Source organism: Lissotriton vulgaris, chromosome 1_2 (genome assembly GCF_964263255.1).
Source record: "Lissotriton vulgaris chromosome 1_2, aLisVul1.2, whole genome shotgun sequence".
Taxonomy (NCBI): Eukaryota; Metazoa; Chordata; class Amphibia; order Caudata; family Salamandridae; genus Lissotriton; species Lissotriton vulgaris.
The window spans coordinates 42526740-42540350 of NC_141686.1; the positions used below are offsets into that span (position 1 = coordinate 42526740).

The 13611-nt window shown below is 42.0% G+C and overlaps 1 protein-coding gene across 1 annotated transcript in view; it reads left to right on the forward strand.

Annotated features, from left to right (window-relative positions):
* The window catches only part of CAPRIN2 (caprin family member 2), a 682604-nt gene that overhangs the window by 183086 nt on the left and 485907 nt on the right, over positions 1–13611 (forward strand). The window lies entirely within an intron of this gene.

Consider the following 13611-nt stretch of genomic DNA (forward strand, 5'->3'; position numbering starts at 1 on the left):
TGGCATAAACCTACATTACCCAGCATGGGACTCATCAAAACATTCCAGCGCCCACATGAGTTATTGCAAACATGATAAACAGACTGACAGGCAGTCCTTTAACACTGGAAACACGGCCGTAGATTTAAAGTGTTAAAGCAACCAATTTTTGACAATGAATTCTTAAAAATGGAATTATGGTAGTAGTAATAGTGGCATAATGTTATAGAGCCCGTTGCATAATGCTATAATTTAAAATCTGGTAGTTGGGTATACATCTATTTGCACACCTAAAACTTCGTTCTTGTGACACTGTACTAATTTATAAAAATATAAATATTTGAATTTAAAGTTTAGTACAAAAAGAGCAAGAACGATTTTTAGAAATGTTTTTGGCCTCTTCCTTTTCATGAACTGGGTTCGAACAAGTCTGCTCAGGTGGTTGTCTGCTGTGAATTCTACTTGGCTTCAATATGGCTTTCAAAATTGAAGGATGAACTTCCCACATAAATATTGCTCTGCTAGAGACAAACAATGTCACAGCTCCCCTCTGACTATCAGCCATGTGAAGGACAGAATTGAATGTTAACTGACAGTTTAGTTCTGCCATGTGTTCAGTTGGCCTGTGTTTTGTAACTTCTTGAAACAAAGATAGTATGTCAGCCCAGATACACATACATTTGTCCTGGTCTCATCGGGCTGAAATCAGAGGACCATCTGAGGCATATCGCCTTAGTGCTGTGGCAGTTACGCATGTCACTTAAATGGATGAGATTCTTTCTAATCCCAAGGATGTTCCTAATTAGCATAGACAAGACATGGTGGGACTAGAGAGCTGTGAGATTGGGAACCTGATTTACAAAGGACAACTGTGTCGCCTGCAGCTGATGCAGAATGCCGCTGCAAGGTTGGTGATGGATTTACCCAAACATCACTGTCTCGTCTTCCCTTCTTTCGCTGCATTGACTCCCAGTGGATCGCAGAATCATGTTTAAGACCCTCTGCCTCACTCAAAACGCCTACTATGACCTGGGCCCGGTGGGCATCAAGGCCTTATTCCAACAGTATGCGCCCTCGAGGCATCTTAGGTCAGCAAAAAAGAATCTCATCACGGTACCTAGGTATAAAAAGGACTAGATGGGGCGGGAGAGCTTTTTCAATTGCTGCTGCCAACATGAAGAACTCTCTTCTGGAGGATCTTTTGGGGCAATGATCTCACACAATCTTTCGAAAGACCTTAAAGACCTGGTTTTTCCCTGAGAGGCTGGTTTGAGTCTGATCCTGCCTGCCTGCATACTGTTCTGTATTTAGCGCCTTGATGCCCTTGGGCTTAGTCTGCGCTTTTAAAAATCGTCCATTCATTCAACTTCTCCACAGCCATCTTGAAAACTGAAATGTCTCATTGGATAGCTTTTATGATAAAGCAGGAAGGGCTGCAAGTAATCAGTAGTCGGTCCACATCATGAAATTCTGCTCATACCACCTTAAATTTGAAATGCTGACAGGTACGCCGAAAATAAGATTCCTGCATGAAGGAATTCCTGAACACCATGGAAGTGTATTGTGGAGTATTTTCAGCTCTCCCTTGAAGTAAAGTTTTTAAGAGTTCTTCCCCGAGCTTATTGAGCGTGACAAAACGGCTAACCGGTCTGGTTCAAGAAAGCCTACTGCTGTTAAAGTATTCCCCCCGAAAACTGGGGTACTGTATAAATAAAAGTGAACTGTGCTGACCTTGAGACAGCCAGGAGAATTTGAAGGAATTTTTTTTTGCTGTGGTCCTGGAAACAAAGTGGTTAGGAAAGCCTATGTCTTACTGAAATGTAGGACTTTGTTCTGCAAGAATTGCACCTAAATATTTCGAGGTTTCTGGAATAAGTAATTAGATTTTGCTAAATTTGAGACTTGGAACATGTTAGAATTCAGAGGTCCGTAGGAACCAAGGATGGGAGAGTATCTGGCTTCATGCCAGAGCTGTCAACTTTGGACCTGGGAAACCAAGTTTATTCTGGGCAAATTACTTAATCTCCCTGTGCCTAAAAAACAAAAAAAAATAAAATAGTGTAAACTTAAAAACTACAAAAAAAACGCTGCCCTATAAAGTTGTTCTCAATGGGCTAGGATTTCAGGCTAATCATGCTTGAAGTTTTTGAACCACTCACCCCCAGTCAATAGATATAAATTAAATCCATCATTCTTTTGCTCACCATGCCACCCCAGTTTTGAACCAGGCATATGCAAATCAATCTTGACCCTGCTCGCCATGGGAACAGTGCAGCCCGAATATTTAAGTTAGTTTGGCTGAGGAGTGAAATCCCGAAACCGATCCCAGGATGCTTGTTTCTGGCCCAGGGACTTGCAGTTCAGGCTGGACTGATCCCATGGGGAGGAGGATCAAGACTGATCTGTGGAAGGATGGGTCTAAATTGGAATGCCGTGGCGTGTAAAAAAACAATGGATTTAACCCAGATCTTTGACTGGGGGGTGAATGTTTGATTGGTTTAGCATTATGTCCATCTTTTTTGTGTTCATTTGTCGCCCTAAGCTGGAAGGGCATGCCCAGACGTAGGTCTTGTGCTCTTTACACCACCAGTTTCAAGCTAGCCTGGCTGAGGGGTGAAACCCCGAAACCGGTCCTAGGATGCCTGTTTCTGGTCCAGGGAGGACCTGGCCTGGCAGTTCAGGCTGGACTGATCCCAAGGGGAGGAGGGTCAAGACTGATTTGTTGAAGGATGGGTCTAAACTGGAATGGCGTGGCTTGTAAAAACAACCAATGGATTTAACCCAGATCTGTGACGGGGTGAATGTTTGATTGGTCCAGCCTTCCATCCATCATCTGTTTTAGCTTTTGAACTGAATGTAATGTACTGTATCGTCTAAAGTCCTGCCTTGATTTGATTTAGCTTCGCACTGCTGAAGGATTTTTACCTCTTGAATTCTGAAACTAGCTTGGGCAAACTGCTAATTGTTACTTGATGATCACTCATTGAGGTCAGGCACAAAGGCACACTTCTTACATGTTAGTCCTACAGAGAATTTGATTGGGGCAATGCTCCTTCACCAGACAGCCACATTGGATGCCCAGGTCTACGCGGTCTATTTGGCCTGCATTGAATTTTGGCCCTATTTTATTTCCATGGCCATTTGACTAAATTGGCTTGTGAATGTTATTGTATTGATTGACTTTATTATTCTAGTACTTTTAAATACTATATATTTTTACTTGTCGGAATCCTATCCACTTGTTCGGAGCATGGCCGTTTGCATTAACACCTGCTTTTGCTTTTTGGTGCTAGATTGTTTAATTTCTTAGCTTATACATAGCTCTCATTGAGACCAATACCTCTCCTCCACTCAGTTATCAATCCACCAGTTTCCTACAATCTTTTCCTTTTTCTTGGGAAGGTTTGACCACAAGGTTGGGGGAGAGGTGTAAATGTTAATCAGTGCTTTTCGCGTAGTCTTTGGCTGTGAAACCTGCTGATCAAGATTTACACAGAAGAACCACACATACAGTGCATCTACTTACTCCCTCTAAGCAAAGGTTTATAAAACATGTCAGTGAACCCTCATGCCTTGGATGACATAGAACACCGGCTCTGTTTTGGTTATAAAGTAACCTGTGAATTGGGAATCTTCCACAATTTCAAAAGGAATATTTTAGAAATTCTTTGTTGAGCAATTAGAGAATTCTTCAGAATTCTGGCTTCGTATCTAAAACACCTTCTGACGGTCACTAGGCCTCCGACTGTTCAATGACTCTAGTCTGCTTCCCCATTCTTGATTACACTCAAACCAACAATGAAAGATAAATATGACTTAGTCTACGTTTTCCTTGTAATAGAAGGCTCTGTTAGTGGTGCAGTTGAAATCCATATTCTGCATCTCTGAACTAGTTAAGAATCCGAGCCTATTGGAAGGCAAAGGTGCCTGGTCCTTTATTGTCGACCTGTTGATTCTACACAGCTATTCTATTTTTTTAATAAAAAATAAATTTGGGGATAGATCCCTGGGTTGGTAAATGAATGACTGACTTGTGGGCTTTGGTGCCAGTTCCTTTAACAGAAGTCCCTGATGCGTACTCTGAATGGGGTGATTTGGTGGCCATTTGCTTGTAAAGTGTACATGAGCTGGAACTGGATTTGCCTCACTTTTTTTGTCGAACTATTTGTAATGTTATTACCTCACATGGGGAGGAGGATGGCAGATTCCCCTGTTACATACCCAGGGCTTAGGTGCAGTCTGTTTTGGAGCTAACCTGCTGGTGAGTTTTGCTGTAACCTTCACTCTTGGGCATACTTTCTTCTCTTTAGGATGATGGTCCTCACAATTTTCCAATTTTCTTAGGGTCCTTGTTGGATTTGTGGGAGATATGGATGTAGTTGGTGTTTTCTTTAGTTTTTTGCTAGTTATTCTAGGTGTATTCGGTCCTATCTTAACCTTCTTGTGAATCCTATATATTACATTGGTGATTCTGTAGGCAGTGAAAATAGTGTTTGTTATGGAGTTGCAATGGTCAAGATAGTTGCCCTTAAGGAAAGGATGTGGGGTAACAGCCAGAGCTGCAGACTTTGGATTTGTGGACCTGGGTTTGAGTCTCTGCATAGACTCAACATCCTTTAATTCTGGATAAATCATTTAATCTCCCTGTGCCTACCAAATTAATGTGTCCTTGTGTAATGTAACTGGTGCTCATGTATAGCTCTCCAGTACCTTCGGGTCGAGTTTGCACTATATAAAACTGCAACAACAAAAAGCAAAGCCAACTAAATAAGACCCACTAAATACTGACCCTGGTACTAAGTATCACGGCATCGAATCTCCTCCCTCAAGCAAATGTTAGCGTGTGTTCTACTATACGGAAACCAAAAATCTGCAGAAGGCTCTTGAGGCTACGTAAATGGCAGGAATATGCACTATAAAAACTTGCAATACAGAAGTATACCAGTGCTATAAACTTTAGCTGACCAATTAACATCAGAGTGCTAAAACTGGTGCATCTGTAAGCAGAAACATGAAGTGATCAACTCCACTTAATATATTTGTTATAGGTGGAGGGTGGGGGGGGGGGGAGTCAAAATTTGAAATGAGACATTCTTGTAAGACAGTCCTGTGAAAGTTTGTAAAAAAGGACCCTCTTGCCTAGTGTATATATGGACATAGGGAGTTGGGCTCAGCCCGCCGCACTCGGGAGAGGACTGATGGAATCTTCTGCATAGTGCAAAAGGCAGATACCTTGGGCTTCATGCACAGACTCATCTGAGCTCAGCCCTTTGGTTGTCCTTCAAGCGAACCCAATCATAGTCTGGAAGGAAGAAGATGCGGCGCACACTCAGATATAGCAAGCAAGAACAGCATTACCAGTAGACTCGGCAAGCGGTGCCAAGTGGAATAGTGGCCATCTTACAGGAGCAGTGCGATGGTAGAAGTATGCATGCTCCTAAAAAATGCCGTATTTTTGACAGGATGGATATTCAAAAGCAGCCGTACCATGCCCTTTTAAGACCCGTAGCAACTCCTATCATGTATTTTCTTTACCCTGTGCCATGTTAGATGTTTTCACAAAACTGGGACAGGCAATAGACATAATTGTAGGACTACAGACAAATGCATGCAGAAAGGGAGGGGTAGGGAGACTGCTGAAGCAGCAAAGCAGGAGGTAGTTTTAGGACCGGGGAAATCCTCACCCTTTGAAGTCAAAGAAAGCAAATCAAACCGACCCCTCCAACATCGTCAGATCAATGTGAGGAAATAAGAACAAGAATTACAGCCCTGTGTAAAAAACGGAGCCACTGAAAACATAGGCGCTCATGTGATATACTCTAAGAGGAAGGAAAAAGTAGTCCTTAAACAGATGCAAAAAATGGGACACGTGGAAATCTACAAGTAATGGAGTGCTGTTCTATGGGAGTGAACACCCTACTAAAAGGAAGGACAAATAGGAATGAGTACTCACTAGGCAGCAAGGATTTTTAAAGGACACTCAAATTAACAAATTCAAAGCCTTGGTTGGGATGTAAGGCCACAAAGTATGTACAACATGTCTCTAAGATGCGGCACAAGCGCTGTCTAGGCTTGACATAACAAATGGCAAGAGTCTTCCCTTCCTCAATAAGATAAAAACTGAGACATGTGCCGCACCTGTTTTCCCCAGTCTTCCTCTTTTCAGCATCATGAAATTGCAATGTGTTGGCTATAATTTTTCACTACTAGTTTCCAAATAATGGACTGCAAAGGGAAAAGGAAGTGTAGATTTCATGGTCAAAGGAAAGTTGCAGGACAGGGTACTTACTAACACATTGTTTTAACCCTTTTTCTAGAGAGATCTGCATCCATTTTGTGAATTAATAGGCTACAACGTATATTCCCCCCCCCCCCCCCCCCTCACACGGCCCCCCAACACTACAAGCTTGCTTGGATGCATTCTAGAGACTTTTTAGAAGATGTTGAGATTGCCTATATGGACATGCCGTCTACTGCTGATCCCACCAATCCTGGCCAAACTGTTCCAGCAACATTGTTTCAGGTCTTTTCCAGAGGTCCGCATCCTATCAGCAGTAACCTTCAATTTATTTTTTTTGAAAACAGACTTTATTGGTTGCATGGTAGGAACACATCAAGTAATTCTCTGACACCCAGAGACAATCACTAGAACAAGTTATCAAGGACTTTGACATGCAAGCATTTTCATAGGTGATTAAGCAGTTGAATTAATAAACAAAGAAATGCATTGTTGCACAACCCCCCCGCCCTCCCCCACCTACCCTCAACTCCCCCCTCCCTCCTGCGTGTGCCGCTGCCTACTCCGTCCGTGTCGTGCTAAGCGTGCTACGATGTCTGCCATATCATAGGCTATCTGGCTGTTAGATTAGTTGTAAGACATCTTCTACTGGAGGCGGGTCCAGGCCCCGATAGTCCGCCCACCGCTTCCATATTCTGTAAAGTAAACTTCAATTTTCATTCTGATTTTTACGTGAAATAACCTGAAAATATGCCACATTGCATAATTGCACTGCCTTTCACAGTAGAATTGCAGTACGGGGGCAACTCAAACAGCCAGAATCCTTGTGGCAGTTCCTAGCAATAGAATTTTTTGCTATATTTTTTGTGCAAAATGCAACCTCATTTAAAATAACATGACGCAAGGACCTGTTTTGTGATAAAATATTGAACTAAATGATGGAATTACATTGCATGTAATTTTACATAATCATGCCAAAGCATATTGCATACATTTTGAACACCTCTACTGTTTTCCTAGTGGTGGCCCATTTGGCAAGCACATTGAATGTGAAGCCTAATACTTTGAGTAGGTTATATTTGGAGGATTATAAATGGAAGCACCACACCAAAGTGACAGCCCTTGCCTTCTACTTGGAGGTATTTGTGTGCAACTCTGCACCACAGGTCTCCTCAGGAAATGTGGTTAGTTTGCTGCCCTGTACTACCCACCATGTTCAGTTTAGTTGATTAGAGGGCATTCTCTGCGTTGTTTTAACATTCCACTGTTTTTGAAGCTTCTGCAGAAGGTCCAAGAGAATAGGTCATCTGATTATCACCCTGGCTTGGGCAAGGAGGTATTAGTATGCTGTTCTGTTGGAACTGTTTAGTCCGCTCTTCTCCCACCTCTACCCAGAACCGATCTCCTTTAGTGGCACAATGTTCTGACCCTCCATCCAAATCCAGAGACGTTTTTTGTATCTATGGATCAAGACTCCACTCTCAAGTGAGAGCTCGTGCTGGCTGCCTGAAAACCAAAACCTACTTCCAAGTCAGTTTATGTGGGCTGTTGGATTAAATTAACTTCTGTCAAAGTCCTCTAGTGTTAATATCTCTAAGGCTTTCCATTCTGATGACATGTGCTTTGGGCTTTCCCTTGCTCAGCAAGAGTTTGCAGTTTCTACTGCAAAAGGATGTGCAGTTTTTCTCATCTAATTTTTTTGTCTTCCTGATCAGCCTTTAGTATTCAGGTTGTTTATAGTTGGATGACTTTTTAAAGGTCTTCATTTTCCCTCCCATGCCATTTATTCGGCAGGAAGGCTTCAGTTTAGTGTTGACTTTAATCTTGACATCACCTTAAGATATGATGCGCAGTTGCCTAACAACAATATTTCTGCTGATGATTGTCAGCCCACTCATAAGGCCTGTGGGTCTAGCCACCAATTTCTGATTTGTACGTAGAAAAGCTGGTCCCTTGTACTTCTGTATACTTACTACAGAATGTTGTGTCCACATTCCCCATGGGCAGCCCAATAACACTTTCCTCCTTTTTCCCCTCAACCTCCCAGAGAGGAAGAACCGGTACCCAGACTGGGCCCTAGGCATACTGCCTCCTATTAGATTGACTTAATTAACAAGATTAGGTGAATTTCCAGCGTTTTGTATATTTTGCTAAAGGGACAAAAGGGGAAGTGTTGACCATGTGTACTATTTCACATTAGGTTGCCCTTTATATTAGGCTCTGCTGTGTCATAGCCAACAAAGACCCTAGGAATGGTATTCATAAACAGACTGCAGGGGCTGTTTCAACTGCATTCACCAGGGATGACCCACAGGCAGATATTTGTTGTTGGCCATTTGGTCTTTGGTGCATATCCTTGACAAACTCAGTCGGTCAGCTCAGGCATACAGTTCTTAATATTTTGCCACAGCTGTGTTGTATTTCCTTCATGAGTGATACGCTCCACCCCCTTGCAAAATATTACTTTGAGACTCATTCATAAGGTGAGGAATTAGTGGGGGAAAGAGTCAAGTATAAAGTTACTTGTCTTGGTATGATTTTTTTCCTGTGCTAACTGTATCTTCATGCAGATTTCTCGCCTCATCCCTCCTCCCCTTATTATATTGTGGGGTTTATATTCAGATTCCTAAACCTAGAATAGCAGTGTCTAATAATTATCTGTAGTAAAGCTCTCTTCCTCTCTGCACACAATGGTTAGGTACAAATGTAATAAATTGAAATTGCCCTACAAATTGCACCCTTCTGTAGGGTGAAGTAGCACATGTTTGTCAGGCGGACAAGCGAAAGAAAACTTCTAGATAGGCTAGCACCTGTAATTCTTAAATTGAGAATTTGCAGGGTGCACTGCCATGTAGTTTCTAGAAATCCCCAGTGCCTGCACGTTATGGATGACCTAAACAGAGGGATTGGGGTCCCAACCGCTTTCGGACAGACACCCCCACAGGATATGTCCGCCATTAGACAGCTAGCTCTACAGTGCCACTTCCACCCCCTGAATCTTACTGTGATGTAGATAGTTTCTGGCAACCACTGAACGGGACAACCCGGATTCCTCCGGGATCGTGGAGTACAGTACATTGCACTCACACTCGTGCTTGCTTACTTCAGAAAACCCAGATTGGCGATTAAGACGTTTCAATAAATATTTATTGGTCCTGCGAAAATCTGGTGTAAAACATGTGCTGCGACAAACTGGAGACTAAAGCATACGAAAGAGATTGCTAGTACCAATATAGTAAATAGGAGATACATTTCTACTATAGTGCTCATAAGATGAACATAAGCAGTTCAGATAAACAGTAGCACTTGCATATTACTAAAATGCGCGCCCTAAGGAATTTGCCTAAATGTACCTAGCCTAGATATGTATGTATAGCATGGGTATGCATGTAGCTATGTGTATCTGTAGCCAAGAAATCCCTAGGGAAGAACCAGCCCCTTTACCTGATGGTTCAGAACGAAGGACCCCATCTCCGCTTTGAGGATGTCACCCTGCAAGGGATGTCAGACAACCATGTGTCGAAGATTCAGCTTGAAAGGAATTCTCTACTTTGTAGGGTGGAGTGAGGGTCTTTTATCCTAAAGTGGTCACTGCAGGGTTTTTTCTAGAATAGATAGGTTTTCAAAACAATCATAAATGTTTAGCAAACAATCACCAACGCTTTTCTAAACAAATAATTTTCCTAGAGGAGTATTAGGTGGTTGCACTTAATATGAGATGTTCTTCTGAGTATATTTGTATGTACCTGCTCTTAATAACCCTGGAAATGTGGCAGAAGAGTTTGACCTGGACAACCATGTAACTGTCTTGTAGAACATCCAAGAGGTGAAAGACCAACTATCCAACTTGAAGCATTCCGTACATCACCAGTGAAGATATGGTTTCTAATGCTCCCGACTCATGGCTCCTCAAAGTGGGAAAGCTAGTTCCAAAAAAGATTAGATGGGCAAGTGAAGTGTTCAGCCCATCTAACAGACCACCCGTTTCAGTTTTTGGGGTAGAAGGCCCACAAACTGTAATCCTGCCTCCAATGCCTTGTTCAAAGAAAAACGGGAAGCTATGTATTCATCTTTTTAAAAATTAAAAAGCATTAAGCAACTCGTACTGCTCAGCCTTACTTCCACCCACTTTGACACCAATGTGCCTTAGGAATAGGGTCTCTGAGCAACTCCCTACTCTGAAGGATCTTCCCTTAGAAGTGTACAATTGCACCAAAGTCTTGAGTCCCATTCTAGAGATTAGAGAGCCAGCTGCTTCTCTAGCTTTACACCAACTACCAAATTCACTGAGGAAACGTTTGCTGCAATTTCAACAATCTCATCTTATAGTTGTAGTGTATTATGAGCAGCTCCTGGACTGACATCCATTGAGATGTTACCGCTGCAAAGAATTGCATTGTATGAAAGTGATTCTGATGCAGATTTTGAACTAATGACATACCAATGTGCTCTACAGTTCTCCAGTGTCCTCTATGGCTTGGTTTGCCATTAGTTTTGAGACCGATATTGAAAACCTCCATGGTCTTCTTTCTGGATTGCTACTGGAAAGTTTTTTCTTACTGTGGACCTTCCTGCTGATGCAGTTTTGCTATTTAGAAATTAACATTATATTTCTGATAAAACAATTCAGTTTCCCTTCGTTCAGGAATTGCAACCGCTTTCCTCTCATAGAGCAGGTCTGGATCATCATGCTGTGAACATCACAGAATATCCTGTGCTGGAGGCTGTGGTGTCATGAGCCAGAGTTCAGCCCGGTAGGTATTAGTCTCATTCTTGCATTACAGGATTCCTTTTACCTAAAGTTGCCTTCTCTTTCACACAACGTCTGACATACCTTTTGCATTGGTGATGCTTGGATTGCTTTTACAGAAACACTGACCTTGCTGACACAAAACACTTAGTAAGAATATTATCGCACTGTGTTGGAGTTTCGTGCAAGGCTGCTCACGTGCATACTACAAATGTGTTTTATTGCATCTATATGGTGACACAGCTATCTGTAAAACACAAACAATGGTTACCCGATAACCATCTTGACCCGAGGCAAGGATGCCGTTTTCTATATATAGCCTCTTATTTCCTAACCTGATCAGAAGAGACCCTTCTGCTGATCTTGAGGGGTCCCTGCATGCTGAAGCTTTCACCTTGCAGCTGACTGACCTCTCCGTGAGGGGTGTCCAGTTTGTGGCGAAGACTAGGTTATACACTCTTACCCATCGGGTAAAGCAGTTTGATCATCCAGCTGGGAATTTTCTTGGCAAACCATATATTCACATCCTAGACACATAGGTTATGGTTAGCATTATAGGGACACACTCTGTTATCTTTTTAAAGGTATGCATATATAACCGCTCTTAGCAAGATGATGGCGCTCTTTGTTTTATTTAGTATTTTGACACATTTATAAGATTTTTCTGCTTCTTTCTATTAATCCGTGCCGCCCACATATTTTATGCAAGAATCACTCTGGTTCAATAAATATTGAAAACGCCTCTGTGTATTTATCTGAGCAAAAGAAATCATGAGTGACTGAGTGAAAGTTTGAAGTCTGCCTCCTCCATTTCTGAGGCAACAGAGTACCGGCCTTGGCAAAGTGCTCGGCTGTGCCCCCCCCTCCCCCCCTCCCCACTCAGGGGGGTTGGAGGTGCCGCCGAGCGCTTTGCTAGGGCCGGTTTTCGGCCGATTTTGTTGCAGGGCCGATTTTGCAGCTACGCTGCAATAACTGCCCTGTAACAAAATCGGCCCCCAGGGGCTCATAACCGGCCCCCACCCTTGCGGCGCACCGGGGGATTGCCCGGTGCCCGCTATGGCCAGTCCGGGCCTGGTCCTGTTCAGTGTTGGTCAGAACTGTTCGCTCCCTGTTTAGGAATAGGGGAGCTAATGGTGACATTGCAAGCTAGCTGGTCCAAGTGACAAAATATCCTATAGGAGTGCATAGAATCCCTATGGCACCATCTGAAGTTTGTCTGCAAATGCAGTTTCTACTGATTAGTGGAAACGAAACAGTGGTTTGAAAAAGTTCTCCATCAAATCTTGGGATCTACAGAGTTGTTCCAACTCTGTTAAATATTAGTTTGTTGCTGGTTCATTTTCAGATCAATGAGACAGAAAAGTTGTTAAAGAGTGATTAAAAAATCAAGTACAAACTGCGCTTAACAATGAAGACCCCTTTTTAAATGCTAACAATCAGAACGGAATGTATTTTAACCATTTTGCCCATTGGATTCACAGAATTAATGGTCTCAAATATATAAATATAGACAATGAGAACACTGCGGGATTCCGCTCAAATAGCCATTTAACAGTTTGGCAGATCAAATCCAGAAAACTCAAGAAGGATCTGAATACTATCACAAACTGATATGCTCCGATGAATTTGTTGAAAACCTTGATATACAGGGCTGCGAGTATTGGAAAGAAAATTTTAACAAGAAAAGTGTTTGGGGAACAAGTGTTTGGCAAATGCAGGATACAGAGGCCCTACTTAAAAGCATTAATAATACCTGGAGAAATAAGTTTTCTAAACTGTGCCACAGACCACATACATGAATTTTAAATCCTTGTATTCCAAACATGTCTTTGACCCAAATTTCAAATTTGCAATGGAAAGGAAATATTCCATACATGATTTTAAATGAAATGGTTCAAAATGATACATGCAATTTAACTATGCTACATCCTAAAGATAAAGCCATATGACCAATTGATTCTGATGTATTTTTGCACAGAGTTCTTTCCAAGATTCCTGGAACTTTAGATAATCACCTAGACCCTAGCTATAAGACTAACACCTGTAACTGATACCACCGACACTGTGGGCAAGCTGTACCAACATTGGCTAGCACATTCCAGGTTTGCGTCTGTGAAGGAGCATCTGTCCCTAATCAGTGAAAACATGTATTTAAGTAATTTCCTCCTGGGTCCACATCTTCAAGTTAAACGTTTCAAAAGACTGCACGATTTCTAATCGCATTAACATGTATGCTGAAATATAAAATGCTGAAAGAATTAGGGAAGTCGTTGTTGAAAATGGCATGGAAATACTTTAAATGGAGTACGCTGTAAGCTCCGTCAGCCTTTTTCTAAAATAAGTAAGTCTTTCACAATATGGACAGGCTCATCTGTGAGCTATTACACAGCTGATTTGGGCATTACAAACATTAAAATCTGGTAAAGTGCCTTGGCAGCTCATAAATGAGTGCCATATCCGAACCTTATAACCTGTTACCCCAAAAACTATAGCTAAAAAATAAGTCATTTAATTCTTAAGGATTGAGGAGATAGAATGTACAGAGTTGGCAGAAACTCTCATATTACTTGGCTCTTACATGCAGTAATGTCTTAATTTCCATGCGTGTCATCAATACATGTCCATGGATTCCTTTGAAAAAACG